Consider the following 25,991-nt stretch of genomic DNA (forward strand, 5'->3'; position numbering starts at 1 on the left):
TTTTAATATTGGCTACACAAGGTTCCAAGTAGGAGAGATATTGGTGTCTCAAGTTTATTTTAGTGTTCCATAATCATAAATAACACGTATTACAGATGTAACAATTCAACAGCTACTGATTTTCTCCTATCTGAGCAGTGGAAGACTATAATTCCTGAGGTGCAAGTGGACTGTTAAGAACCAACTCTGCCTGGTAAACAAACAGGAGACTGGCCATATTGCAGGATGCTTCCATTAGTTCATTCTGTACCATAAAAAAATGAATAAATACTGATTGTGAATGTAACATTCATAGATTTAGACTGATTTGTATGTGTATATGTATGTGTGTGTGCGTGTATGTGTATGTGCATGTGTGTGTGTGTGTGTGTGTATGTGTGTGGCAGGCCATCAGCTTTCATAATCATAAGTAACACATAAAGCAGATAGAATGATTAAACAATTCAGTAATTTTCTCCCATCTAAGCAGTGGAAGACTATAATTCCTGAGGTGTCCGAGGACTTGTAAATGACCAACCCTGACTGGTAAGTGAGTAGGAGACTAGAAATGCTGAAGGAAGGCTTCCAGGAAGGCTCTGTGCCATGAAAAGTTACATAGCACCATTCATCTAAGCATTATACGTCATTCAAAGATCTACTGATAAAGAAAATAATAAGTATTAAGGTTTACACAGTGTTCATACATCGATTCAGACTGACAAATTCTATCTGTGTGTATGTGTGTATGTGTGTGGCAGGTATCAGCTACAACAGTGACCTAACAGAACCAACTGAAATTCTACATTTGTTATCTTACAATGCTAATCTGACTCATGCTGAACTATGACTTCAGTGAAATGTGTCCATTGTAAGGGTTGCTAAGATACAGCACTGCCTGATGTAATCAGAAAAGACGAGTCATATGATGTCACAGTCAGCTGTGATGCTAGGTGTGATGTCACAAAAGCAGTAGAAGCTTCATGTTGTGGTTTTCTCTTCTATTTTGGTCCTAGGGCCAGGAGAACCAATCCAAGAAGAGCCAGTGTCAAAGGGGAGTGACCTCTCATATGACTGGAACCTGAGAGGAGAAAAGGACAATAAAAATTACCTTCAAGCAGCTATGTGTGGTGACTACTCCACTTTCACATGTAGTCACAGAGGAATGGCTAGTCAGATTCTATAAAAATGAGTTTAAAGTGTAAATTAAGAGGAACTGAAGATGGCAAGAGAACCATTATGAATTTGTCCTGATGTTTGGTCTTGGGATCCTGGGTCGTCATTTCTAGTCACAAATCAACAAAGGTTTGTCACACTAACCATAGCTCTCTCTCTCTCTCTTTCTCTCTCTCTCTCTCTCTCTCTCTCTCATATAATTTTTCACTCCCGACCTTCGTTGATTTTGAAGGTTGTTTCCATGCCAGAATGTATGTGGTCAAAAACGTAAGACTGAAGCAGCCATGTCCCAGGGTTCCCTGCAGTCATCTCTATAGTCTGGAAGGTTCCAGGGACCAAGTTGAACACATCAGCACGGTGGGAGTGATCCGTCTGAGATAAAAAAGAGACCAAAAAAGGAAGATAAGAGAGAATGTCCAACCAAACAAGGCACATTTGGATGGATATTTGGATATGTGTGTGTGTGTGTGTGTGTGTGTGTGTGTGCGTGCATCTGTGTATGAATGTGTCTGCACATGCTCACGCACTTGTGTGTGTGTGTGTGTGTGTGTACCTTGTAGATGAAGCTCTGACGATGGAAATTGACAGTGTGCATCTCATTACCCAAACCCATTAGGTACCAGTTAATCTTCTCTCCCTCATTCATCACCAGACCCTGGAGGTTAGCATACAGCTTCCCATTTATACCTGAGAGTGTGACAGAAATATGTCAGAAATAAACACAGGATCTAACACAGGCACATCCCTGATAGAGCATTTTAACATATATTTGATTTGATTTAGCATAGACACAGTACTAGCTGCTTAATAAGTGACCTTTATTATCACAACCTTATCATGACCTCTGTGTGTAAACATTTAGCTAAAGGACTTTAATCTAAAGTCATTTTATTGGAGCCCACAGCTAATCCGCCGACTAATAAATGCCTTTGTAGGATTATAATTAAAAACTGACAACAGTCACACAAGTGTTCACTCACCATGCATCATGTTGCTCTCCAAAAATTCCGGGTCTCCTGTGTCAAAGTGTTTTGGATCCTTGTCGAGGTAACTTTTAATGTTGTCATCCAGGTACCAGGACTCATTCTCATCAAACACCATGAAGAGCAGAGCAAACTCTCTCTGTACGTCTGTCCTCTGTCTCTGATCATTCAGAGTCCCTTTACGACACACAACCAGTGGTCCCACGAAACCACTCATCAAGTCCTGAAACACACACACACACACACACACACAGTAAAACATCAGTGTACACACACAGACACACACACCACCAACAGTCCAGCTAAACCACTCATCAAGTCCTGCAACACACACACACACACAGTCAAACGTCAGTGTACATACAGAGACACACACACACACATACACACACAAACCACTAACAGCCCAACTCAACTACTAACCAATTCCTATAACTCACTCACAGTCAGACATCAGTGTACATACACGCACACACAGACACACAGACAGATTCACACACACACACAATACCAATGGCCCCTGAACTAAACCACTCAACAAACAGTTCTGCCAATTGCTCAAACATGTTGGAGAGGCAGGTGCAAATACTCACGTAACACATAAAGACTGCAGTTATTACAACAAGAAAAAAGACATTACCTTAATTTAAGTGCCTTCGTTCCATATCTTACGTTTTATACATGTAGAACACATTTTGTGAGAATCGACTCACCAATACAATATTATTGCTTTTATTATTGTTAGTTACCTTGACGAAATCAGCTGTGGAGTAGTAGGCATATGTTATGCAAACTGGATCAGACGTTCCTGGGCCGGACCTTTCTGGAACATCCCACTCATATACCCTCACACTGCCTGTATAGCACACGTGCACACACACACACACACACACACACACAAATGAACATAGAAAGATTTTTCTAACATGACCTGCATAAACCTAATTAAACAAATATATTGTGGGTCATACATGGCTTTGTCATTGTGGGCATGCTTAATTAGAAGCTTAATTAGAAGTGACTGAAAAGGTGACAGTTGGGTGTGGTTGGTTCACAGTGGGGGTGGGAGTGGTTTGAGTGTATGTGGTTGGATACATGATGAGTGGGCGTGGTTAATATGTACCTGGCTGAGCAGGTGACCGGTGTCCGCCTCTGGTTTTCACACCATGAGCGTAAAGTGAAAACGGTTTAGTGGCTTTATTCTTAAACACAACCTGAATCTTCTCACCAACCTCAGCCCTGAGAATAGGACCTATAACACACACACACACACACACCCATTAGCATTTGAACTGTAACCATTTGAAGTGCTATTCTACCGTAACTTCAGCTGTCTTTCTGAGGGCAGTGGTCACACTTATTTGTATGACTAGTTGTCATTGTAGAAAAATAAACCAGTATAATGCTAGACTCAGAGCACTGGATTTTAAACTGGTTGTACAGCAATGACTAGCTCACTCTACATTATCCTGCTCTGTTATTCTCCTCGTTTGGCAAATAAGGGAATCATATCCCACCAGAAAGTGCTGAAAATGAACTTCATTAATTTACATTTCAAAAATGTAGGTCCAGTTTCAATGATGCAGCAACCAGAGCTGATGGCTTTATTGACCACCTGACTATCTCTCACAGAAACATGATCAGTGGACTACAGCTTGCTAGCCATGTTTGTGTGGAGTGATATAATTAGATCATTAAGGAGCAGCTGTCACAGAACAATAATCAATGTTTTTTTCAATAAACAGGTTCGAGTGGAATGAACTAAATCACTGAAAAATTTCTGAATGCTGTAATAATTATGTAATAATATAGGTGGCATTACATAATGTAAATCTTTATGGCATTTTAATAATAGTATTATTCATGTGTCCTATCAGCTCTGTCTAATAATGTATTGCCATTGTTCCAGGTATCATGTATAATGTTCAGAACAAATTTACCCAGAATGCCCAGATGCTCCTCATGTTTTTTCTGTGTCTTGAAAGTGTCATCTGTGTATTCACGAAACACGACCTTTTGGTATTTAGAGCCAATCTGATCCTCTGAGTGAGTGAGGAACACACTTCCATAACTGAGAGAGTGACAGAGAAAGAGAGAGAGAGGGAGAGAGAGAGAGGGAGAGAAAAAGAGAATTAGGAGAATAAATGGTTATAAAAAGAGAGAGAGAGAGAGAAGTGGCAAAAGAGGTAAACATCACATAACCATTACTAAAAAGCTTTGAATGAAGTACAGAGATGGACACAGGGAGCTGTGTTCGGCTGTGATACGTGATTGTGCACATTTAGCTAAATTTAGACTGATGATGAAGTTTCAGTCCCAGAATGAAAGAGATGTATGTTTGAGTATACCTATCGTTGATACTGGCACTATATTTCTCCAGTTCCCAGGTACGATCAGTAGCGTAATCCCACTCCACCTCTACAGCAGCCAGAAAGTAACGAACAGGAGGCTGAGAGGGCGTGGCTGTTCACCTTTGACTCCCCTTACAGCGCTTGACTGTGTAGTGCTGCCGCATGCCCGCTCTGTAGTGATCACTTGTTAGAGAGCTCACCTCAAATGTACCTAATGTCAGAGGTCAAAGTTCACAGAGAGGTGACAGGATCATAAGACAGAGGGTAATGATAATGTGAGGAGTAAGACCTGAGCTGAATGAAATCCTTCACCAAACTGAAGTCTGTCTACAGTAAGAGATTAAAATGCATCTAGAGAACTGTCTGTTAATATTACTGTGTCCAGTTCATCAGCCTTGTCTCAATGCATTCACCTACAATTTGTATCTGTACATTGTTCCTGTATTCATTGTTCCTGTTAATTATCTGTGTGCATGATTTATTATGCTTTATCGTTGATGTTTTGCTGAACTTAGCAAAGCAATTTCAACGAAGCCTCAGTAATAAATGATCAATGCTCTTCTGTAACTCAGACTGTTCACTGGAAAGCACTGAAGCAATAATTCCAGACAGTGTAGAACTCAAAGGAGGAACTCAAAGTCTTCTTAATCATTGACTGTGGGAGACAGACGCACCGTCATTGTCTGGTGTCATGGTAACAGTAGCAGTGGTGTGGGGAAAGAGACTCAATGTATTCTGGTTCGTGTTGTCCCTTTTAAAAGTGTTCCCCTGGAAATGAACACTATGAACTTCAGTCCCCAAACCCAGTGTGTGCCACACAACACGGTCCCCCTCACACAGATCCAGTCCAGGAAGGTTCCCGTACATATATCCATTCACCGCTGAGCCGGAACAAAAAAAAGATCAAACAAACATGTTATTAATTAAATGCAGATGGCAAAACCATACACAAACACGCCCACATCCATACACACACATACGTATACAGGTACACAGACATAGACACACACCATGCATTTTATTGCTCTCCTGGAACTCTAAGCTGTTCTTTTCGCTCTGTTCACTGCCAAACATCTGAATGTTGTCATCCAGGTACCAGCTCTGATTCTCATCAATCACAGAGAAAAGGAGGAACAGCTCCCTGTCTACCTCTTTCTGAAACACACACACACACGCAAATATGCACAAAATAAATACAAATCAGGTAAAAATATAAAACACTAACAGAAACGCAAAATTAAACACACTAAAACTTAAACACACTAAAAGCATGTGTGTGTGTGTGTGTGTGTGTGTGCATGTGTGCTTGCAGATGTGTGTGTGTGTGAGTGTGTGTTACCTGCTTCATACTGTCATCCAGTGCTCCTCTCTTACACACCAGTAGTGGCCCCACCAGGCCTGAGTTGGTGTCACGTACGGGGTCAGAGGCAGAGTAATATAAATATGATAAACAGGGCGGGTCACTGTCAGAGGGACCTTCAGTCACTTTCCACCGGTAGATGAAACGTTCACCTGGAGGTACACTGGCTCCATCCTTCTGGGATCCTGCAAGAAAGGGGTTTAGAATCTGTTCATCTAGTCTTTGAAGATTGCGTTTAAACATTTGTTTTGATAGCTATAATGGGAGGGGGTCAGGATCTATGAGCTATGTGATTAAGACTTCATCTTTACAGAACAACAAAAACAATGACAAATGCACCTTTCATAAAATATTTTAATATAATGTGTGTTTTGTTTAAAAGTGTGTGTGAATGTGACCATCTCACCATCTTGGTACTTGGCTCCTTCATAAGCTTTTTCATAATGCAGACCGTGAGGCTGGATACTGTAGTTATACTTGGCTTTGTTCAGGAATGTTACCACCACAACATCACCTGTCTCTGCCCGGATGACTGGGCCTATCAGAGGAGATGGTGACGGATGTGAACGATGAACAAGATTAATCAGCAAGATTCACTGAACTTAACACAGAGTAATTTATTAATACAGTATCTAATCATTATAAGGTTTGACAGGCTGGTTTTATGCAGTGACTGCAGTTCGGTTAAAGAGTGTGATAAAGGTATTTAAAGAGGAACATTTGCACACTGGTACCATCTTAACTGAAAAGTATACATTTTTAGGTTAAGGGTTAACAAAGCAAGTATATGAGTTGTCCTGAATTGATATTAGTTAAACTGAACTGAATTCATTTACTTTATGGGTGTCGCGTTGGTTCTTACTACATTGATAAGTCAGAAACATTGGGTATTGGCTTGGGTGGTTCTGTGTGTATAACGGTTACGTTAATGTTAGTCTTATATAGTCAGGTGGTAACTCAGAGGGGTTAGACAGATATATTTAAGAAGGTCCCTCAACAAGTTTAAAAGTTGACACACTTCATCCGTTGAACCAATACCCAAATATCTTTCTGTAATGTAATATATGCAGTACCAAATAAAACTAGAGAATATGTAAGAATATGACCCTGTGTAACTACAGTATTGTTACAGTGAGTTTATGGTTATGCTTTGAAAAATATATTACCCAGAATGCCTAGGTGTTCTTCTTGGCTTTCTACAGTGGTGAATGTACTGTCAGTGTACCGTACATAATGAACTTTCTGGTAAATTCCACCTAGTCGACCATCTTCTCTGCTGAAGAAAACCTCCGAATCACTGCACACAGAGAACAAGCAATGAAGGTGTGTATGTCTGCATAAGTGTGTTTTTTCACTAGTTTACACATGAGCGTGTGTTTACCTGTCCACTTCAGTTAGGGGTTGGCCAGTAAAGGTGTTCAAATCAAGGGGGGCGTAGTCCCACATAATCTCTTCTGCTGCAATGTAGTAATGTCTCTCATGGCCAGGGGGTGCTGTAGGTGCTGCTTTAAACTTTGAGTCACAGGCAGAGACCTGGTAGAAGGCCTGCATACCCGCTGAACACAGCACCAGAAAACAGAGGGAGAGCCAGAGAGAGAGAGAGAGAAAGAAAGAGAGAGAGAGAGATCTAATTTTTTAAATACTGGCAGATGAAGAGAGCATTTATCAAAGCTTGTTTATTTATTCATTTATTTATTTATTCATTTATTTTTAACCAATACATAGTAATTATGAATACCTTGTATATGGTCATTGACTTGACAGCTGAGCATCCATTTCCCAGTTGTCCTAGGAATCATCTCCGCAGTAACAGAAGTGCCGGGAAACAGACTGAGGATATCAGTACGGTGACCTCTGTCCAGGAGGGTGTGTCCATGGAAATAGGCGGAGTGAATATCAGCTTCATTACCAATAGCAAAGAGATGCCAGGACACCCTGCTGCCCTTACAAACCTCCAAACCAGGCAAATTACCATACACATATCCATTTATAGCTAGGAGAGAGAGAGAGAGAGACAGAGACAGAGAGGGAGAGAGGGAGAGAGAGACAGAGAGATTAGCAATGTCAGGCATTCAAAAGCCTAATTTGCGAGAACAACTGTCACAAATAAATTGTATCTCATATTTTTTACTTTTCTTTTTCTTGGAGGCATAGTCTTTTCTTTTCTATTCTTTTCTTTTCTTGTTGAAGTACATTGTTGTAGCCAATCATATTAGAAAGACAGCCATAATCACAAAAATGGAAGTGACTTCATCATTTATGTTGTAAGGTTATCATAACCAATGTACTTTTTTTTATTACTGCATTGTAAATTGGTTATGAAGAGAAGTCTTGCCCAAGAGTTGAGTAAATTCAGAGGATTTCTGAGCAATTACAGTACGCAGTCTTGCTATCAGCTAACACAAGGCCAGCAGCTGACATGAGACCAATCAAAAAGCCATGTATGGAACCAGAAGGTTTAAAATTTGAAATCACTGCAATAAGAATTTTAAATGTCAGGTTAGAAAACTTTAAAAAGGTACTGTTTCAAAGACAGTTACACCTTAAGTTGTCTGCCTGACACATTCTTTTTTCTGTACATCAATGTCAATGTGTTAAAGGTTGGGTGGCTTACAGTGCATTAAATTGGACTTCTGAAAGTCCTCGTCCTCCATGTTAACCCCGTTTGGATCTGTGCAGAACCTCTTAATGTTCTCATCAAGGTACCAGCTGAGGTTCTCATCCACAACGCTGAACATCAGGAAGAAGTCCTTGTTCAAGTCATCCTTCAGAAACCCTGAGGAGAGACAGACAGAGCTGTCACTTTGTCAGACAAGAGAACATCATTATACTGATATTTGGGTCATATTTTAGTCAGGACTTCTTTGCGTGTTTCTGTTTGTGTGCTTCACAAAATACTATGGCCTATACTGTTATCTGAGTCTTTTTTTATTTTGATGTGTGTTTGTATGCATGTGCAATGCAGGATATTACACAGCGTGTTTTGGATCTTTTTTAACACAGACATTTTGTGTGTGTCTGTGTGTATGTATGTCTTACCTTTCTTACAGGTGAGCAGAGGCCCTATCAGTCCTGATGCGATGTCTTTGGGTGCATTAACATGGGAATGGTAAGTCCAGGTGAGGCAGTTGGCGTCGCCCTCTGCTGGAGCATATTCTGGTGTGACCCTCCATGTGTAGGTGTAAGTTTGCCCAGGATGGACATGATCGTCCTCCTTCAGTTTTCCAGATGTTTCATCTGGATACCATGCACCTGAGGGGAAAACAGCATGATGTTATTCAACTCTGACCCATTCTCAGTGTTCATCAAATTTACTGAATCCTGACTGACTTATTGAGAGACACTTGAATAGTTATGATGCTCATAAAAATGAGATAGCATGATACAGTATCCAAGGTGTGTCAATAACATAATATCAAAATATGACCCTTTACTGATCATTTATACACGTATGACATAAGCATCTGCTACACATGTGAAAGGTTTTGTTTACATATATTCATATATATTCATTTACATATATTCAATGAAAGGTTTTTGTATATGTATGCACTTATTCACATCAGTTTATGCTAGTTATGTAAGAGTAGTTATGTATCCTGTGTGTGTGTGTGTGTGTGTGTGTGTGTATATGTGGGATATGTGGGTACTAAGTCTTGCCTTATACTTATTGTTCAACATGTATGTGTATGTTAATGTGAATACCTTACCCTCAGAGTCTTTCTCATACAAAACTCCACGTGGATGAATAGAATATGGTCTAGAGGCAAAGTTCTTCAGATGGACCACAATCACATCACCGACCTCTGCCCGGAGCACTGGGCCCTGGAAACCCAGCCAGGCAGGTTTAGGGATCTCAGTAGAGTATGTAGAATCCCCGTACTGTCTGTAGATGGCTTTCCTGTACACTCTGCCAATATGATGAGGGCCTGACGTCGGGAACACGGAGGAGTGTCTATACCAGACAAGGATTCAACAACAATGACCAAAGTGAAACTAGTTTTGGTGGAGGATTTTTTAATTTTGACATGGACTGTTTTAAGTTGTCGTTGTAGCTTAAGTTAAGCTGTATAAAAATAATAATAATAATAATAATAATAATAATAATAATGATAATAATAGTAATAATAATAATTATATTAAGGGCGTAGTACGTCGAATATATGTCTTCACAGTCATATACGTGTCTGCAGTCAGGAGGTGCGTGTATACGTGGCCATGTTTTAACAGCAGACAATAACCAAAGTGAAACATTTGTGCAGGTTTTTTTTTGTTCCTTTGACCATTAACAGTCTTAAGTAGTAACACGTGTATAATAATAGTAATAATGATAATAACAATAACAATAATGAACTATATCAATTATATGTCACTACAGCTCTGTTTGTTCATGAAAATAATTTCTGAGAAGACTCACTCGTCGTCAGCGATGTTCTGGCCGCTGATTATGTTTTTGCCGCTGGGTGCATAGTCCCAGTCTTCTTCCCGAATACCGATAAAATACGTTCTCTTGATACATTCGACGGTATTCAGGGATAGCAGAACTACTAGTGCTAGCAACACCATCTCAGTTTTCTGTAGCTTTTTAACCTCCGGCGCTGATCAAAGTACCTCGCCTTGAAGCGAAGAGAAACGGAAATAATCATGTAGCCAACCTAAAAAACAATGCCACGTACAATACATTTTTCAGCTATAAAATAAACATCGCCAGTAAATTCTTGACCTAACAGAAAGGTACTCTCCGTCAAAACCGAAAGTAGCAATTCAAGCCACACCTTTCCTTTATGGAAATTTGGGAGTGGAATGAACTCCACACACCAACACCGTCAGCCTGTAGGATCGTTCATAATGGATTCTCATACTTTCGTAAGGTACTGGTTGTTCGCAAATGCAAATGCATTTTTCTCTCTGGTTAAAGTTGCAAATGACCTCTTACTGGCCTCTGATCAGGGTTGTGTCTCCTTGCTTGTGCTACTTGACCTCAGTGCAGCCTTTGACACCATTGATCATACCATTCTCCTTGATAGACTAGAAAATGTTGTTGGAGTTAAGGGAACGGCCCTCTTATGGCTTAGGTCCTACTTAACTGATCGTTATCAGTTTGTTGATGTAAATGGTGAGTCCTCTGCACATACTGAGGTAAAGTTCGGAGTCCCGCAAGGTTCTGTTTTAGGCCCACTGCTTTTCTCTTTATATATGCTACCTCTAGGTAATGTTATTCGTAAACACGGTATTAGCTTCCACTGCTATGCTGATGACACACAGTTGTATGTCTCAGCGAAGCCAGACGAGAGACACCAACTTAACAAAATTGAGGAATGTCTAAAGGATATTAGGCACTGGATGCTTACGAATTTCCTCTCACTCAACACTGAAAAAACAGAAGTACTTGTACTAGGATCACATGCAGCTAGGAGTAAGCTTTCCGACCACATAGTTACTCTGGATGGCCTTTCTCTTTCATTAGGTGCAGCAGTAAAAGATCTTGGTGTAATTATTGACCCCAGTCTTTCATTTGAAGCTCATGTAGATAATATTACCAGGATAGCCTTCTTTCATCTTAGAAATATTAACAAGATAAGAAATGCATTGTCATTTCAAGATGCTGAAAAATTGGTTCATGCTTTCATTACCTCTAGATTAGACTACTGTAATGCCTTACTGTCTGGATGCTCTACTAGGTGTATAAATAAGCTACAGTTAGTTCAGAATGCAGCAGCCAGAGTTCTTACTAGAACCAAAAAATATGATCACATCACCCCTATCTTATCCACACTGCACTGGCTCCCAGTCAAATCTCGTATTGATTATAAAATCTTACTATTAACATATAGAGCATTAAATGGTCTTGCGCCACAGTACCTGCGCGAACTCCTGGTCTTTTATGATCCACCACGCCTACTTAGATCAAAAGGTGCAGGCTATTTGTTGGTACCTCGAGTTATGATGGCTACAGCAGGGGGCAGAGCCTTCTCTTACAGAGCCCCACAGTTATGGAATAGCCTCCCAATTAATGTTCGAGACTCAGACACAGTCTCTATGTTTAAGTCAAGGCTGAAAACTTATCTGTTTAGCCAAGCCTTTTGCTAATAGCTCTTTACTAGGCAAAGGAGCAGATCTGGAGGGTTCTCGGGCATAGATTGTTTGGTGAACTGGGATGTTTGGATGCTGTCGCCCCCCCACTTTAACATGTTCACTCAGGTTTGTTGACTGTGGAGTGGGTGGCCGCCTTGTGTCCCAGAGTGCCATCATGTCCATATTACCTTCTAGCTCTCCCTTTTAGCTATGCTGTACTAGTTAGTCTTGCTGGAGTCCCTGCCTGCACTCGGCACACGATGTATATTTACCTCAACCATTATGTGGAAATGAACATCTAACAATGTCCCTCTCTCTCTCTCTCTCTCTCTCTCTCTCTCTCTCTCTCTCTCTCTCTCTCTCTCTCTCTCTCTCTCTCTGTCGAGCCACACATGCTACTCCTGAGACACCAGTGATCCTGACTCCTCCCGCCCTGTGGACTGATCCATCCTGGTGTCATCATCTTCCATCCCCCGTCAGCCTCCTGTCTACATCACCATCCCCTTTGTTCATGCCCCAATTTATTTTCAGCTGTAACTGCCCACGTGGTCGGCACCTATTGCACACCTGTCTGACCAAGGAGGGGTCTCCTCTCTCTGTGGTCCTCCTCAAGATTTCTCCCATTTTCCCATTTCCCTCTTGGGTTTTTGGGGAGTTTTTTCTTGCCCGCCATGAGGATTAAGTCAGGGGGTGCCGTCATATTTTGATTTGACTGTTGTGGCCTGTAAAGCCCCTTGAGACTGTAAACAGTGATATTGGGCTCTAAATAAACTTGAACTTGAACTTGAACTTGAACTTGAACATTTAAACTGTGTAATAATGCTTCAAGCAATTACTTTGTTGTAGATAATACAGTTGTAGTCCATCGAAATTGTGGAATAATATGTCCTTCATGTGGTTTACTGCGGGAATTCGCTTCCTCTAAAGTCTCCTCGTAAAAATGACCCATTTATGACCACTATTATCCTCAGTCCACTTTCAGTCTGTTTAACTAAATTTGTCTTGTTTTGTTTCTGATTTTGGTTTTTGCAGAATTTCAAATTTTGCTAATACCTCTCTGTTACAAATGTGTGTATATATATATATATATATATATATTTGTATAGCACAGTTTAAAAACAGCCTGTGGCTGACCATAGTGTTTTACATGGTAAAAGTAAGGGGTATAAAAATTTAACAGGCAACAACAAAAACATATAAAACTCAGCTTTAAACATCTTAAAATCCAAAGAAAACAAGTGGGTTTTTAGCCTGGATTTAAAACATTTGATGGTGGGGGCTGATCGAACATGTAAAGGGAGGCTTTTCCACATCTTGGGCCTGGCCACAGAAAAAGCACGGTCTCCTTTACGCCTCAAACGACTGTTTGGGAGAAGATCTCAGTACCCTAGGGGGACACTGTGTATGTATAAGGTCACTGAGGTATGCTGGAGTTAGCCTGTGCAAAGCTTTAAAAACAAACAATTACATTTTGAACTCGACTCTAAATTTCTCTGGTAACCAGTGCAATGATGTTAAAATCAGAGTAATATGGCATGATTTTTTTTTTTACTTCCTTAGCAGGCGTGCGGCTGCATTTTGCACTAGCTGAAGACGTTGCAGAGTAGTTTGACGAAATATAGTGCGTTGCAGTAACTCAGGCGAGACGAAATAAAAGCACGGATAATTTTCTCGAAGTCTTTAAAAGAGAACACGTGTTTGACCTTGCTTAAACTCTAAGATGGTAAAAAGACGACTTGACAACAGCATCGATTTGCTTATCAAATTAAAGATCAGGGTCAAATAAAATGCCAAGATCCTTAGCATATGGTTTGACGTAACCGGAGTTGTCCTAGATCGCAAGCTATATTTCTAGCAGCATCTGGAGATCCAAAAATTAAAAATTCTGCCTTACTCCCGTTCAGTATCAAGAAGTGGCTATCCATCCAGTGTTTGATCTCATTTAGGCATTCGAACAGGTGTTTCAGTGGACCGCCACGTCCCGAAGGGAGGTACAGATGTATAGCATCAGCATAGCAATGTTAGGATACTCTGTGTCTTTTCATAGTTTGGCCCAGGGGTAACACGTGTAATGAAAATAAAACACAGCTGAGCATCCTTGTGGTACGAAATGCAAGAGAGGGGCAGGGACAGATGACGAACCACTAAAAGAAACTGAAAAGGTTCTCCTCTCTAAGAAAGAAATGAACCATTTAAGTGCTGTGCCTGAGATGTCCACCCAGTGCTCCAGGTGCTGTTGAAGAATGTGGTGGTCATACAGCATCAAAGGCAGCACTAAGATCTAACAACATTAGGATTGCACCGTCTCTACCATCCACAGACAGCAGTAAGTCATTCGTAACTTTGAATAGTGCAGATTCAGTGCTGTGTTTTGCACGGAAACCAGACTGGAAAATATCGAAATGGTAGTTCTGAAATTGGCCTTTAGTTATTTGGATCGGTGCCATCAGAGACAGGCTTTTTGATGAGTGGATGCACTACGGCATGTTTAAAAAAGGTTGGCACTTGGCCGGAAATGAGAGAGCTATTTATAATTTATAGAATGGAGGAAAATTTGACTACGCTGTCAAAACCCTCTTTCCGAACTCTGGGAGGGACAGGGTCGAGTGGGTATGAGGAGGGTTTTAAATCTGAGATAATTTTGCTTAATTGGGAGAGGGAGATAGTGTGTATTGGAGAACCTGCTACAAGGGCACCTCTGGAACAAACATGGGCTCGGGTAGCAGATATCTTACTCACAAAGAAATTAAGAAAACCATCACAGCTGAGTCACAGCTGATGATCACTTATCACTAAAATCACTTATATGAACATCAGATCAAAATATACAACCTATACAACATAAGTCTGTCTTAATTCTGTGTGAGGTAACAAGAGATTTTTCACTGAACAGGTTCAGCCCAGGACCAAGCAGGACCAAGCCTGTTCTCAGAATGAGTTTTAGAACAGAGCTGAGAGATTTCCTTAAATAGGCAAACCCTGCCTTTTCCCCTTTACATGTAACAGCGACACCAAAACAGTAATGTGCATTTCTAGTAGAGGCCACACAAGCCTCCTAGTGGGAGAGACATCGGTGTTCCAAGTTTATTTTAGTGTTCCATAATCATAAGTAACATATATTACAGATGTAACAATTCAACAGTTTCTGGATTTTCTCCTATCTGAACAGTAGAAAACTATAATTCCTGAGGTGCAAGAGGACTGTTAAGAACCAACCCTGCCTGGTAAACAAACAGGAGACTGGCCATATGGGATAAAGCTTCTGTCAGTTCCCTCTGTATCCCATCAATTTGCATAGCAACATTCATCTCAGCATTACAGATCATTTTTCAAAGCATATTCATTCAAAAACCTAAATTAATAAATACTGAGGTGAATATAATGTTCATAGACTCAGACTGATGTGTGTGTGAGGGTGGTATATGTGTATGTGTATGAGTATGTGTATGTGTATGAGTATGTGTTTGTATGTGGCAGTATCAGCCATCAAGTTTCATAATCATAAGTAACATATAAAGCGGATAGAACGATGAACTAATTCAATGATTTTCTCCCATCTGAGCAGTAGAAGACTATAATGGCCATATTGCACGTAGCTTCCATTAGTTCCTTCTGTACCATAAAAAAACAAATAAATACTGAGGTGAATGTAACGTTCATAGATTTAGACTGATTTGTATGTGTATATGTATGTGTGTGTGCATGTATGTGTATGTGCGTGCGTGTGTGTGTGTGTGTGTGTGTGTGTGTATGTGTGTGGCAGGTACAGCCATCAGCTTTCATAATCATAAGTAACATATAAAGCAGATAGAATGATTAAATAATTCAATGATTTTCTCCCATCTAAGCAGTGGAAGACTATAATTCCTGAGGTGTCAGAGGACTTGTAAATGACCAACCCTGACTGGTAAATGAGTAGGAGACTAGACACGCTGAAGGAAGGCTTCCAGGAAGGCTCTGTGCCATGAAAAGTTACATAGCACCATTCATCTAAGCATTATACGTCATTCAAAGATCTACTGATAAAGAAAATAATAAGTATTAAGGTTTACACAGTGTTCATACATAGATTCAGACTGACAAATTCTATCTGTGTGTGTGTATGTGTATGTGTATGTGTGTGTGTGTATGTGTGGCAGGTATCAGCTACAACAGTGACCTAACAGAACCAACTGAAATTCTACATTTGTTATCTTACAATGCTAATCTGACTCATGCTGAACTATGACTTCAGTGAAATGTGTCCATTGTAAGGGTCGCTAAGATACAGCACTGCCTGATGTAAGCAGAAAAGACGAGTCATATGATGTCACAGTCAGCTGTGATGCTAGGTGTGATGTCACAAAAGCAGTAGAAGCTTCACGTTGTGGTTTTCTCTTCTATTTTGGTCCTAGGGCCAGGAGAACCAATCCAAGAAGACCCAGTGTCAAAGGGGAGTGACCTCTCATATGACTGGAACCTGAGAGGAGAAAAGGACAATGAAGAATTACCTTCAAGCAGTTATGTGTGGTGACTACTCCACTATCACATGTAGTCACAGAGGAATGGCTAGTCTGCTTCTATAAAAATGCGTTTAAAGTGTAAATTAAGAGGAACTGAAGATGATGAGAGAACCATTATGAATTATACCTGATTTTTGGTCTTGGGATCCTGGGAGGGAGAAATAGAGAAATTATGGGAAAAAATGTAAGTCTTCATGTGTCACAAATCAAACAAAAACTTCTCAGACTAACCATCGTTCTTTCTCTCTCTCTCTCTCTCTCTCTCTGTCTCTCTCTCGCTTGCTAGCTCACTGTCTCTTTCTCCAGGCAACAAATGAGGGAAGAGTAATGCAAATGATTTGTATTAGTAATGTGGTCCTCTGTTTTTACCGGAGTCGACTGGCAGATCTTGGACTGTTGTGGTGGATGCCAGGGCAGTAACATCACAGTCTGTGCACAGGTTGTCCCTGTCATGGCCTGTAGCGTTCAAGGGAATGATCATGTCCTCTGAAATATGAGTCATGTACAAACACTCATTTGCTTTCAGATGAATCTTGGTCATTGATAAAGCCACATTTAAATTTTTGATGGTCATTTTTACATCAGTCTAGTCACAAATCAAACAAAACTTTCTAAGATTAACCATAGCTCGCTCGCTCACTCTCACTCACTCTCACTCTCACTCTCACTCTCTCTCTCTCTCTCTCTCTCTCTCTCTCTCTCTTCCTCTCTCCCATATAATTTTTTACTCCCGACCTTTGTTGATTTTGAAGGTTGTTTCCATGCCAGAGTGTATGTGGTTAAACACATAAGACTGAAGCAGCCATGTCCCAGGATTCCCTGCGGTCATCTCTATAGTCTGGAAGGTTCCAGGGACCAAGCTGAACACATCAGCACGGTGGGAGTGATCCGTCTGAGATAGTCACAGAGAGAAAAAAGAGACCAAAAAAAGGAAGATAAGAGAGAATGTCCAATTTTTGTAAGTAAGCTTATTTGTGTTTGTGTGTGTGTGTGTATGTGTGTGTGTGAGTGTGCATGTACCTTGTAGATGAAGCTCTGACCATGGAAATTGACAGTGTGGATCTCATTACCCAAACCCATTAGGTACCAGTTAATCTTCTCTCCCTCATTCATCACCAGACCTTGGAGGTTAGCATACAGCTTCCCATTTAAACCTGAGAGTGTGACAGAAATATGTCAGAAATAAACACAGAGTTTGACATTAGCACATCCCTGATAGAACATTTTAACAGATACAGTACCAGCTGCTCTGCAGGCTTTAACACCCAACCTCTATTATCACGACCTCATCACGACCTCTATTATCATAACCTCAATAACTGACCACATTGTTCAGATGTCCAGTAATTGAATTTAGGTCTCTGTGTAAACATTTATCTGAATCTTAAGTGAAGTGGCTTCACAAGTCATTGTATTGGCATTTTTAAGCTGTTTAATGTTGACAGCTTTCAGCTAATTTGCCAATTCAAAGAGGACTAATAAATGCTGTTGTATGATTATATCTAAAAATTGAAAACAGATGACACACACAAGCATACACTCACCATGCATCATGTTGCTCTCTATAAACTCCAAGTCTCCTGTGTCAAAGCGTTTCGGATCTTTCTTGAGGTAAGTTTGGATGTTGTCATCCAGGTACCAGGACTCATTCTCATCAAACACCATGAAGAGCAGAGCAAACTCTCTCTGTACGTCTGTCCTCTGTCTCTGATCATTCAGAGTCCCTTTACGACACACAATCAGTGGTCCCACTAAACCACTCATCAAGTCCTGCAACACACACACACACACGCACAGTAAAACATCAGTGTGCATACATACAGACACACACATACACACACACAGACACACACGTACCACCATTAACCCGACTGAACCACTAACCAAGCCCTAAAATGCATACACACAGGCAGACAGCAGTGCACATACACACACAAAACCAATTGCTTAACCTAAACCACTCATCAAGTCCTTCAATACACTCACAATCAGACATCAATACATGCACACAGATACAGTCTGATGTACACATTAACATGCACGCTTACACACACACACACACACACACACACACACACACAAACTACAAATGGACGTCCACAACTAAGTTCTAACACACATAACACACAAACACGGAATTTGACACTAACAGGAGTAGAATCAAATGTAACAGAAACATGCTGCCTAAATATAGATTTACTAAATGTTTGCTGGTGTTCCAAACACATAATACTGTGAATGCAAGTCAAAAGACATGAGCTGGTTCAGCTGATTGCTTGAACTCTTCACCAAGTTGGAGAGGCAGGTGCACATATCCAAGCACTGCATGAAGACTGCAGTTACTGCAGTGAGACAAAAGCATTACTATAATTAAAGAGCTTTGTTTTCAAATGTTGCTCCAGTTATTTTTAGACGTGAAGACAAATTAGTGGAGAACCAACTGGATTCCACAGTGTTATTATTATTGTTAGTTACCTTGATGAAATCAGCTGTGGAGTAGTAGGCATATGTTATACATGCTGGGTCAGATGGTCCTGGGCCGGACCTCTCTGGAACATCCCACTCATATATGCTCATATTGCCTGTATAGCACACGCACACACACACAAACACACACACACACACACACACACAAACAAACAAATGAACATAGAAGGATATTTCAAACATGACCTGCATGAACCTAATTAAACCAATATATTGTGGGCGTGGTCATACTTGGCTTTGTCATAAGTGGGCATGCTTAATTAGAAGCTTAATTAGAAGTGGCTGAAAAGGTGACAGTTGGGTGTGGTTGGTTCACACCTGACAGGACAAGTGGTGAGTGTTTGAGTGTATGTGTTTGGATACATGATGAATGGGCGTGGTTAATATGTACCTGGCTGAGCAGGTGAGCTGTGTCCCCCTCTGGTCTTCACACCATGAGCGTAAAGTGAGAACGGTTTAGTGGCTTTATTCTTAAACACAACCTGAATCCTCTCACCAACCTCAGCCCTGAGAATGGGACCTGTAACACACACACACACACACACACACACACACACACACACATACACATCACACACACACATACACGCATCACACACACACGCATGCACCAAACACGCACACGCATGCACCAAACACACACACACACACACACACACACACACACACAAATTATTATTTAAACTACAACCACAAGAGCTCACAGACATGTAGAGATCTCATCGATGTAAATAAAATGAAAGAGAACAAGTTCAGCTGTCGTTTTGATGACCAGTCATTTTTAAAAAATAAGCCAGTGTAGTTATAAAACAAAACAGAGAGATCCAAACCACTGCCAGGGAGTATGTAACCCAATGAGTAAAAATGTAGTAAAAATATAGTACCAGTTTCAATAATGTAGCATGGAGCTAAACTTTATATGATAAAATGCATGGGATTTCTTGAATTCTATATGGAATACAAATAACAATGTTATTCATATATGGTATCACTTGTCTCTAATAACTTTCTAATAATGTTTCCATCTTTCTAGGCATCGGTTCAGAGAAAAAACTTACCCAGAATGCCCAGATGCTCCTCATGTTTTTTCTGTGTCTTGAACGTGTCGTCTGTGTATTCACGAAACACGACCTTTTTGTATTTAGAGCCAATCCGATCCTCCGAGTGAGTGAGGAACACATCTCCATAACTGAGAGAGAGAGCGAGAAGTGGCAAAAGAGGTAAACATCACATAACCAATAATAGGCTTTGAATGAAGTACAGAGATGGACACAGGGAGCTGTTATATGTGATTGTGCACATTTAGGTAAATTTAGACTGATTGTGAAGTTTCAGTCCCAGAATGAAAGAGATGTATGTCTGAGTGTACCTATCCTTGATACTGGCATTATATCTCTCCACCTCCCAGGTACGATTGGGTGCGTAATCCCACTCCACCTCTACAGCAGCTAGAAAGTAACGAACAGGAGGCTGAGAGGGCGTGGCTGTTGACCTTTGACTCCCCTTACAGCGCTTGACTGTGTAGTGCTGCCGCATGCCCGCTCTGTAGTGATCACTTGTTAGAGAGCTCACCTCAAATGTACCTAATGTCAGAGGTCAAAGTTCACAGAGAGATCACAGGATTGTAAGGCAGAGGGTAATAGTAATGTAAGTAGTAAAACTTGAGCTGAAATCGTCCAATCAAACCGAAGTCTATCTGCAATAAGAGATTGCAATGTCTCTAGAAAACTGTCTGTTAATATTACTCTGTCCGATTGATCAGCCTTGTCGCAATGCAATCACCCACAATTTGTTTCTGTATGCATTTGTTGTTCCTGTTAATTATCTCTAGACATGAACTATTATGTTTTATTGATGATTGAGCTTAGCAAAATCATTTCAGCTAGGCCTTGGTAAGAAATGCTCTGTGCTCTTCCGTAACTCAAACTGTAAAAGCACTGAAGCAACAAATCCAGACAATATAGAACTCCAAGGAGGAGCTCAAAATTCCTAATCATTGCCCAAAGGAGACAGACTCACCGTCATTGTCTGGTGTCATGGTAACAGTAACACTGGTGTGGGGAAAGAGACTCAGTGTATCCCGGGTCATGTTGTCCCTTTTAAAAGTGTTCCCCTCGAAATGAACACCGTGAATGTCTACTTCAGTCCCCAAACCCAGTGTGTGCCACACAACACGGTCCCCATCACACAAATCCAGTCCAGGAAGGTTCCCGTACATATATCCATTCACCGCTGAGTGGAAACATAAAAATCAGACAAACACATTCATAAACACACCCACATTCACACACACACACATATACATTTACACACTCACAGACACACACACACACACATACCATGCATTTTATTGCTCTCCTGAAAGTCTGGGCTGCTTTTGTCAATCTGGTTACTGCCAAACTTCTGAATGTTGTAATCCAGATACCAGCTCTCATTCTCATCAATCACAGAGAAAAGCAAGAACAGCTCCCTTTCTACATCTCTCTGAAATACATATAGACAGATGTGCAACAAATGTACTTACAAATACAATAACACACACACAAACACACATGCTTCTTTCTGAAACACACACACACACACACACACAAACACAGCTATGCACATGGCATGTGTATATACAAAGCATGTAAACACAAATTTAAACACCCCAAAAATTGTGTCTGTGTGTCTGTGTGCTTGTATGTGTGTGTGTGTATTACCTGCATCATACTGTCATCCAGTGCTCCTCTCTTACACACCAGTAGTGGCCCCACCAGGCCTGAGTTGGTGTCACGTACGGGGTCAGAGGCAGAGTAATATAAATATGATAAACAGGGCGGGTCACTGTCAGAGGGACCTTCAGTCACTTTCCACCGATAGATGAAACGTCCACCTGGAGGTACACTAGCTCCATCTTTCTGGGATCCTGACAGGCAGGGGTTTAGAATCCATTCATTTAGTCTCTACAGTGTGTCTTTAACTACAAATTTAGGTTGATATGATAGAGGGAGTCAAAATTACTGAGTTATGTCTGATTCTATGACCTGTGAAACAGACCAGCTGCCTTCATCTTTACAGAACAATGAAACCAGTTGCAAATGTACCCTTCCTAAACTGTTCTAAATTTAATGTAATGTGTGTTTTGTTTTAAAAAGTGTGTGTGAATGTGACCTTCTCACCATCTTGGTACTTGGCTCCTTCATAAGCTTTTTCATAATGCAGACCGTGAGGCTAGATACTGTAGTTATACTTGGCTTTGTTCAGGAATGTTACCACCACAACGTCACCTGTCTCCGCCCGGATGACTGGGCCTATCAGAGGAGAATGTGGAAGATGTGAATGATGAACAAGATTAGTTAGTAAAATTCGCTAAACTTAATGCAGAATAATTTAATACTGTAGTATCTAATCATTATAAGGTTTGACACGGGCTGGTTTTATGCAGTGACTGCAGTTCAGTTAAAGTGTAAAACAAAAGTATTTGAGGAGGAGGAGGAACATTTGCACACTGTGACCATCTGAACTGAAAATGATACATTTTCAGGTTGAGGGTTAACACAGCTAGTATATGAGTTGTTCTGAACTGATATTAGTTAAACTGAACTGAATTCATTTACTTTATGGGCATCACAATCATGCTTATTACATTGATAAGTCAGTTAGACAGATATTTTTTAGGAAGGTCCCTCAACACATTTAACAGCTGATAGACTTTATCTGTTGAACAAATACCCAAAGATCTTTCTGTAATGTAGTATATGCAGTACCAACTAAAACTAGAGAATATATAAGAATATGACCCTATGTGACTACAGTATTGTTACAGTGAGTTTACGGTTACTCATATATTACCCAGAATGCCAAGGTGTTCCTCTTGGCTTTCTTCAGTGGTGAATGTACTGTCGGTGTACCGTACATAATGAACTTTCTGGTAAATTCCACCAAGTCTGCCATCCTCTCTGCTGAAGAAAACCTCCGAATCACTGCACACAGAGAATGAGCAAGGGTATAAAGACGGTGTATATGTCTGCATAAGTCTGTCTTTTTGTTTGTTTGCATATGAGCGTGTGTTTACCTGTCCAGCTCAGTTAGGTTTTTGCCAGTAAAAGTGTTCATACCGAGGGGAGCATAGCTCCAGGTAATCTCTTCTGCTGCAATGTAGTAATGTCTCTCATGGCCAGGGGGCGCTGTAGGTGCTGCTTTAGACTTTGAGTCACAGGCAGAGACCTGGTAGAAGGCCTGCATACCCGCTGAACACAGAGCCAAAAAACAGAGAGAAATCCGGTGGGGGTGGGGGGAGAAAGAATGTTAACATAACATGCTAAATCTGGAAATATTGACAGATAAAGAGAATGTTAGCTTGTTTTCATTTAGTTACTTATTTTTAATGACATTAGTTATTATGAATACCTTGTACATGGTCATTGACTTGACAGCTGAGCCTCCATTTCCCAATTGCCCTGGGAATCATCTCCGCAGTAACAGAGGTGCCGGGAAACAGACTGAGGACATCAGTACGATGACCTCTGTCCAGAAGGGTGTGGCCATGGAAGTAGGCGGAGTGAATATCAGCTTCATTACCAATACCAAAGAGATGCCAGGACACCCTGCTGCCCTTACAAACCTCCAAACCAGGCAAATTACCATACACATATCCATTTATAGCTGAGGAGAGAGACAGAGAGAGAGAGACAGAGAGAGAGAGAGGGACAGAGGGAGAGAGAGAGAGATGAGAGATGAGAGATGAGGCATTCATAAGCCTATAATGTAAGAAGGAATTCAGCCAAAGAGCTTTAGCATCTTTTCTTTCTCTCTTATCAAATGAATTTCTCTGTCTTCTCTATTCACGAATGCTCTTGAATTCATCAATATTCAACCTCACTAATTTTTTTTATTGTTATTCTGCTCAGAGGAATAAAGTGATGATGTAACAACACAAATGAGCGATAGCTGTTTGGAAATCAGAGAAATGACTTCTACATTTATACTGTCAGTGGCTCTGATCTCATTTTCTAGAAAAATGTTAGACCTTACACAGTTGCAAAATTGAGCGGAAATCTTTTTGGTCAAAAGATATTTAGACAATACATCTGCCTACAACTAAATATTATCTCAAGGAGGCTACCATGAGTGTCAAATACAGAATAACATTTTCAGGCTGTATGGTTTAGCAGGTTACACTGATGAAAATTTAAAATTTCAGGTTAACAGGTAAGTAATTATAACGGATAACTTCAGTGACACATTCAGTTCAGTTACACATAAAGGTGTTCATGGGACTAGACATGAGGTATTTTTTTGTGTATTACATTCAAAGAGTTAAAGATGAAAGGTTGAGTGGCTTACAGTGCATTAAATTGGACTCCTGAAAGTCCTCGCCCTCCGTGTTAACCCCGTTTGGATCTGTGCAGAACTTCTGAATGTTCTTATCCAGGTACCAGCTGAGGTTCTCATCCACAACGCTGAACATCAGAAAGAAGTCTTTGTTCAAGTCATCCTTCAGAAACCCTGAGGAGAGACAGAGATCTTATTCAGTGTGAGAGTATGTATTAATGTGTGTGTGTGTGTGTGTGTGTGTGTGTGTGGTGTGTCTGAGTGTGTGTGTGTATGTGTGTGTGTGTATGTGTGTGTGTGTGTGTTTGTCTTACCTTTCTTACAGGTGAGCAGAGGCCCTATCAGTCCTGAAGCGATGTCTTTGGGTGCATCAACATGGGAATGGTAAGGCCAGGTGAGGCAGTTGGTGTCGCCCTCTGCTGGAGCATATTCTGGTGTGACCTTCCATGTGTAGGTGTAAGTTTGCCCAGGCTGGACATGATCGTCCTCCTTCAGTTTTCCAGATGTTTCATCTGGATACCATGCACCTGAGATACACAAGTATGATGTCATCAACCTACAACCCATTCTAAGAGTTCTTGAAATGTATTGATTCGTCACAGATTTTCCTGATGTAAAGAAAATATGAACCCATGTCTGATGAACTTATAGTGATCATAAAAAATAAGGATGGAGCATATCGTGCAACATACAGTATCACTGTACTGAAATATCAATTATGCACTTATTCCCATCAGCTTATGCTAGTTATGTAAAAGATGAAGAAACATAAGTATTATATACACATAATTATATATACATACATGTATGCTGTGTGTGTGTGTGTGTGTGTGTGTGTATGTATGTATATATATATATATATATATATATAAGATTTACATATCTTTTTTACATAGTGTACCTAGGTACCTTAGCTATGGTATGTATGGTATACGTAGTTATGATATGCACCACGTACTGTTGTATCTTACCTGCTTGCCCAAAAAGGATATATGGGTACTAAGTCTTGCCTTATACTTATTGTTCAACATGTATGTGTCTGTTAATGTGAATACCTTACCCTCAGAGTCTTTCTCATACAAAACTCCACGTGGATGAATAGAATATGGTCTAGAGGCAAAGTTCTTCAGATGGACCACAATCACATCACCGACCTCTGCCCGGAGCACTGGGCCCAGGAAACCAAGCCAGGCAGGCTTAGGGATCTCAGTAGAGTATGTAGAATCCGTGTACTGTCTGTAGATGGCTTTCCTGTACACTCTGCCAATATGATGAGGGCCTGACGTCAGGAAGACGGAGGAGTGTCTATACCAGGCAAGGATTTAACAACAATGACCAAAGTGAAACCGTGAAAGATTTTTTTTTTTGCCATTGACAGTTTTAAGTTGTAGTTATCATATACTACTATTAGGCCTACTACTACTAACTACAACAACAACAACAACAACTACGACGACGACGACGATAATATTATGGGTGTTCTAAGTCGAATATATGTCTCCATGGCTATATGCATTTGAGAAGACTCACTCGTCTTGAGAGATGTTTTGCCCGTTGATTAGGTTTTTTCCACTAGGTGCGTAATCCCAATCATTTTCCTGAATTCCGATAAAATACGTCCTAGTAATACATTCGACAGAATTAAGGGATAGCAAAATTACTAAAGCCAAAAGTGTCATCGCAGCGTTGCCTTCAGCCGCTTATCGCACAGAACTGGCTGTGAGTTTTCGTTTCGTGTCCTTGAACTGAAAGCGAAACTTTCTCC

General features: G+C 40.6%; 2 pseudogenes; both read right to left on the reverse strand.

Moving 5' to 3' along the window:
• Positions 1–977: 977 nt before the first annotated feature.
• On the reverse strand, positions 978–10,412 carry LOC115814140 (hephaestin-like protein 1; annotated as a pseudogene).
• A 5,888-nt stretch (positions 10,413–16,300) lies between these two features.
• On the reverse strand, positions 16,301–25,905 carry LOC115814141 (hephaestin-like protein 1; annotated as a pseudogene).
• Positions 25,906–25,991: the final 86 nt, after the last annotated feature.

This window comes from Chanos chanos, chromosome 6 (assembly GCF_902362185.1).
Source record: "Chanos chanos chromosome 6, fChaCha1.1, whole genome shotgun sequence".
In the NCBI taxonomy this organism is placed as follows: domain Eukaryota; kingdom Metazoa; phylum Chordata; class Actinopteri; order Gonorynchiformes; family Chanidae; genus Chanos; species Chanos chanos.